Raw genomic sequence first — 6,295 nt, forward strand, 5'->3', positions numbered from 1 at the left:
TGGTCACCAGGCCCCCGGTTCTGCGGCGCGTTCCAGGAGGAACGCAGCCTATTCAGCTCCCGGGTGGGGGGTGGGGGGCGCAGGGGGCGGGGCTGAACAGGGTTTTTTTTTTTTTTAAGATTTAATTATTTATGATAGACATAGAGAGAGGCAGAGACACAGGAGGAGGGAGAAGGGAGCCCGACGTGGTACTTGACCCCGGGACCCCAGGATCACGCCCCGGCCCAAAGGCAGGCGCTAAACCGCTGAGTCACCCAGGGATCCCCTGAACAGGTATTTTTTTTATGTTCATTTTGTTTCTTATATCCCACATTGGAGTGAAATAATATGGTATTTGTCTTTTTCTGTATGACTTGCTTCACTTAGCATGATACTCTCTGTCTATTCATGTCACAAATGGCAAGATCTCCTCCTTTTTTAAGGCTGAGCAATGTTCCATCCTTAGTATACATAGGACAGGTGAGGTGATATCTCATTGTTGTTTTGATTCACATTTTCTTGATAATGTGATAAATATCTTTTCATGTGTCCGCTGCCCATCTGTATGTCTTTCTTAGAGAAATACCTGTTCATGTCTTCTGGCCATTTTTTAATTGGATTATTTGCTTTCAGGTTGTTGAGCTTTATAAGTTCTTTATGTATTTTGGATACTAACCCTTAATTGGATATGTCATTTGCAAACATCTCCCATTCCATACGTTGCCTTTTAGTTTTATTATTTCCTTTGCTGTGCAGAAGCTTTTTATTTTGATGTAGTCCCAATCGTTTATTTTTGCTTTTATTTCCCTTGCTTCGAGAGACCTATTGAGAAGAAAGTTGCTGCCACTGATTTCAGAGGTTACTGCCTGTGTTCTCTTTTAGGATTTTGATGGTTTCAGGTCTTTTTTTAGGTCTTTCATCCATTTTGAATTTATTTTTGTGTATGATGTTAAAAAAAAAAATCCAGTCTTTCTTTTGCATGTTGCTGTCCAACACCATTTGTTGAAGAGGCTGTCTTTTTCCCAATGGACATTCTTTCCTGCTTTGTCAAAGATTAATTGACCATAAAGTTGTGGGGTTTTTCTTTCTGGATTTTCTATCGTGCTCCATTGATCTATGTGTCTGTTTTTGTGCCAGTACCATAGTGTTTTGATTACTACAGCTTTATAGTATATCTTGAACTCTGGGATTGTGATACCTCCAGTTTTGTTCTTAAGATTGCTTTGGCAAAAAAAAAAAAAAAAAAAAGTTGCTTTGGCTATTTGGTGTGTGTGTTGTGGGGGTGGTTCTTCACCAATTTTACTATTCTAGTTCTTTGAAAAACTTTGTTTTCTGTTACGGATGGCATTAAATCTATAGATTGCTTTGGGGAGTATAGACATTTTAATATTATTTGTCCTCCCAGTCAATGAGCATGGAATATCTTTCCATTTGTGTCCTTTTCAATTACTTTACTCTGTGTGTTAGTTTTTGGAGACTTTTACCTCCTTGGTTAAGTTTTTCCTAGGAACGAACTAGGGGTGGTGGAAGGGGAGGAGGGCGGGGGGTGGGGGTGACTGGGTGACGGGCACTGAGGGGGGCACTTGACAGGATGAGCACTGGGTGTTATTCTGTATGTTGGTAAATTGAACACCAATAAAAAATAAATTTATTATAAAAAAAGTTTTTCCTAGGTATTTTATTGTTTTGGGTGTATTTGTAAATGGCATTGTTTTCTTAATTTCTCTTTCTGCTATTTTATAATTAGCGCACAGAAATGTCTTAATTTCTGTATTTTGATTTTGTATCCTGCAACTTCACTGAATTAGTTCTAGTAGTATAATGGTGGAGCCTTTAGGGTTTTCCATATATAGTGTCCTCTCATCTGCAAATAGTAAAAGTTTTACTTCTTCCTTGCCAATTTGGATGCTCTTTCTTTTCTTCTTTCTTCTTTCTCTCTGTCTTGGCTAAGATTTCCGGTACTATGTTGAATAAAAGTGGTAAGATTAGACACCCTTGTCTTGTTCTGTTCTTAATACAAAAGCTCAATTTTTCACCATATGATGTTAGCTGTGTGTTTTTCATACGTAGACTTTATTATGTTGAAGTATAGTTTCTCTAACATGAATGGATGTTTTACTTAGATGCCTTTTCTGCATCTACTGAGATCATACAGTTTTTATCCTTTCTTGATAATGTGATCACAAGTCACGTTGACTTGTGACTATTGAGCCACATTTGCATGCCTAGAATAAATCCCACTTGATTGTAGTGAATGATTTTTTTTAAATGTACTGTTGAATTTGGTTTGCTAATAATTTGTTAAGGATTTTTGCTTCTGTGTTCATCAGAGCTATTGGTCTATAGTTCCCTTCTTTTTGGAGTGTCTTTATCTGGTTTTGGTATCCTGTAATGAATTTGGAAGATTTCCTTCCTCTTCTGTCTTTTGGAATAGTTTGAGAATAGGTATTAACTCTTCTTTTTTTTTAAGATTTTATTTATTTATTCACGAGAGACACAGAAGGCAGAGACATAGGCAGAGGGAGAAGCAGGCTTCATGCAGGTAGCCCAATGTGGACTCAATCCCGGAACTCTGGGATCATGCCCTGGCCCAAAGGCAGATGCTCAACCACTGAGCCACCCAGGCATCCTTTAACTCTTCTTTAAATAATGCAACTGTAAGGCCTTGGTCCTGGAGTTTTGTTAGTTGGGAGTTTTTTGATTACTGATTCAATTTTATTGCTAGTAATCTATTCAAACTTTCTATTTCTTCCTGATTCAATTTTGGAAGGTTATGTTTCTAGGAATTCATCCATTTCCTCCGGGTTGTCCAATTTGTTGGCATGTAATTTTTCATAATCTCTTATCCTTTTTATTTCTGTGGTGGCAGTTATTTCTCCACCTTTGTTTCTGATTTTGAGTCTTCTCTCTTTGTGTGAGGGACTGTTTCCTCATTTTTAAAAATTAATTTTTAAAATTTCCAGTATGATTAGCATACATTGTTATATTTGTTTCATATGTTCAATATAGTGACCAACAATTGTATACGTTACTCAGTGCTCATCATAAGTGCATTTTTTAAGATTTTATTTCTGTCATCTCCACACCCAACATGGGGCTCGAACTCACAACCCTCAGATCAAGAGTCGCATGCTCCACCAATTGAGCCAGCCAAGTGCCCCATGTATTCTTAGTCCCCTTCACCTATTTCACCCATCCCCCCACTTATCTCCCCTCCGGCAAATCAAAACTACAATGAGATATGACTTTACACCTGTCAGAATCAAAATAAATACAAGAAATAAAAAGTGTTAGCCAGAATGTGTGTGTGGGATGGCAGGGGAAGGAATCCTCACGCACTGTTGGTGGGATTACAAACTAGTGCAACCACTGTGGAAAACAGTATGGAGGTTCGTCAAAAAATTAGAATTTCCATATGATCCAGTAATTCCACTACTGAATATTTATCCAAAGAAAATGAAAACTCTAATTCAGAAAGATATATGCATCCCTATGCTTATTGAAGCCTTATTTATAGTAGCCATGATATGGAAGTAACCCAACTGTCCATGAATAAACAAATAGATAAAGGTAAAGGCCCTTCTCTCTCTCTCTCTCTCTCTCTCTCTCTCTCTCTCATTCTCTCATTCTCAGTGGTGGGAGGTGAGTATAGCTAAAGATTTATCAATTTTATTGATCTTTCAAAGAACCAACTCCTGGTTTCATTATCTGTTGTATTTTTAGTCTCTATTTTATTTCTGCTCTAATCTTAATTTCCTTTATTCTACTCTTGTTTTGTTTTTCTTTTTTCTATCTACCTTAGGTGTGAGGTTAGGTTGTTTGAGATTTTTCCTGTCTCTTGACCTAGGCATCTGTTGATATAAGCTTCCCCCCCCCCTTTTTTTAAGCTTTCCTCTTCTAACAATTTTTGCCTCATCCCAAAGACTTTAAACTGTTGTATTTTTGTTTCCATATACTTTTTAACTCCCTCTTTGATTTCTTGGTTGACCCATTCATTGTCTAGTACCACGTTGTTTAGCATCTATGTGTGTGCATTCTTTTCAGATTTTTTTCTTGTACTTGATTTCTAGTTTCACGCTGTTGTGGTCAGAACGACACATGATAGGATTCAATCTTTTTTAATTTAAGACTTTTTTGTGGCTTAATATGTTATCTAAACTGAGAATGTTCCATGTGCACTTTGATGGCTTTTTTTTTTTTTTAAGATTCTTTTTTATTTGGCAGACAGAGTACAAGCAAGGGGAGCAGGAGAGGGAGAAACAGGCTTCCCACTGACCAAGGAGCCCAATGCAGGGCTCAATCCCAGGACCCTGGGATCATGACCTGAACCAAAGGCAGATGCTTAACTGACGCCTGATGCACCCAGGCATCCCCCATGTGCACTTTGAAAAGAATGTGTATTTCACTGGTTTTGGATGGAATATTCTTTTTTTGTTGTTTTGTTTTTGTTTTTGTTTTTTGGGTTTTTTTGGATGGAATATTCTAAATATATCAAGTCCATCTGGTTAAATGGACCATTCCAAGCCGTTATTTCTTTGTTGGTTATCTGTCTGGATGATCTATCCATTGGTATAACTGGGACGTTAAAAGTCCCCAACTATTATATTACTGTCCATTTCTTTTATTAATGTTTAATAGTTACTTAATGCATTTAGATACTCCCATGTTACGTGTACAAATATTTATAATTCTTACATCATCTTTGTTAGATTGTTGCCCTTATCATTACGTAGTACCTCTCTTGCTCCAGTCTTTCTTTTAAAGTCTGTTTTGTCTGATGGGAGTATTACTCCCCCAGCTTTCTTTTCACTCCCATTTGTAGGGTTTATCCCTCAACCCCAGAACCACTGTGATAGATTGTGTGATCATTCAGCTGATGAAGATCTTGGGATCTGGAAGCACATTCTTGGGATCTAGAAGCATTCCCTTTGCAGTATAGATACTGTAGTAGGCAGCTTGGTAGATGACAATACCCTGCACAGACACATTGGAGCCTTGGTACAGGTCCTTAATCCCATCAGATTTGTAGACCTTAACCAGGCAGTCACTGAGGCCTCTGAATTCCCTGTTAACTCAGCTTTGCCCACATCAGCTGATGGACAGATATGGGCAAAATCAAGAGGATACACAAAACAAGGATGTGGCCCCAGCAGCATCACCCGATGCCAAATTCCTTGAAAAGTAGCACCAAAACTAGATTCTCTTGTCCACATCACCTGGGAATATCTGCTTGTATTTTTCTTTGAAGGCAAAGCTAAGAGCCTGGGTGGGGAAGTATCTGATGACATTGGCCAGGTTACTATGACAGAAGGACAGGATTCCCTGCTCCTTGGAGATATGAACCATGCAGTCTAGAGAGTACTCTTGTATTGCTTATCTGTGGGTATGCTTGCTGGCATGCTGCACCTATAGCAGCAGCCTGACCCTCTCCATAGGTACTACCTCAGTCTTAGGAGATGGCCATTGCCACTCCACCCACCAGGAAGTCCTTGGCAAAGGACACAGTGACTTCTGTCATGGTGAAAGGAAAGAGGAGGTAGGCAACTATGGGACTACGATATGAACCAGCCGGGGCTCCCAGATTCTGGGCTCATTCTTTTTTATGACTGAGTCCTATTCCATTGTATGTGTTGTATACACCATATCTTCTTTATCCATTCATCTATTGATGGACACTTGGGTTGCTTCCATCATTTGGCTGTTTGTAAATAATGCTGCAGTAAACATAGGGGTGCATATGTCCTTTCAAATTAGTGTCTTTGTACTCTTTGGGTAAATACCCAGTAGTGAAATTACTAGATCATATAATAATTCTATTCTTTTTTAATGTGGATTTTTCCCCCAGGTTTATTGAGAAATAATTGATATACATTACTGTATAAGATTAAGGTATACATGAAGGTTTGATTTATGTATATTGTGAAATGATTATTGTATTATGTTCAGCTAACATCCATCATCATATAAACACAATAAGAAACAAAATTAAAAAATTCTCCTTGTAACTAGAACTCTTAGATCTAGTTTCAACAAATTTCTTATATATAATATAGCAGTGTAAGCTAGAGTCCTTCTGTTGTACCCCGTATCTCTAGTACTGACTTATAACTGGAAATCTGCAAATTTTGACTCCCTTCCTCCAATTCCCCCTCCCTGCACCCTTGACCTCTGGCAACCACATGGCTGATTTCTTTTTCTATGAGTTGTTTTGTTGTTGTTGTCTTTTAAAATTCAACATTTGGGTCACACAGAATTCTTTTTTTTTTTAATTTTTATTTATTTATGATAGTCACACAGAGAGAGGGAGAGGCAGAGA

At 38.1% G+C, this 6,295-nt stretch overlaps 1 pseudogene; it reads right to left on the reverse strand.

The window, feature by feature from the left end:
* Positions 1-4,785: 4,785 nt before the first annotated feature.
* Positions 4,786-5,497, reverse strand: LOC112666450 (ADP/ATP translocase 2-like; annotated as a pseudogene).
* Between the last annotated feature and the right edge of the window lie 798 nt (positions 5,498-6,295).

Source organism: Canis lupus, chromosome 20, assembly GCF_003254725.2.
Source record: "Canis lupus dingo isolate Sandy chromosome 20, ASM325472v2, whole genome shotgun sequence".
Lineage (NCBI taxonomy): Eukaryota > Metazoa > Chordata > Mammalia > Carnivora > Canidae > Canis > Canis lupus.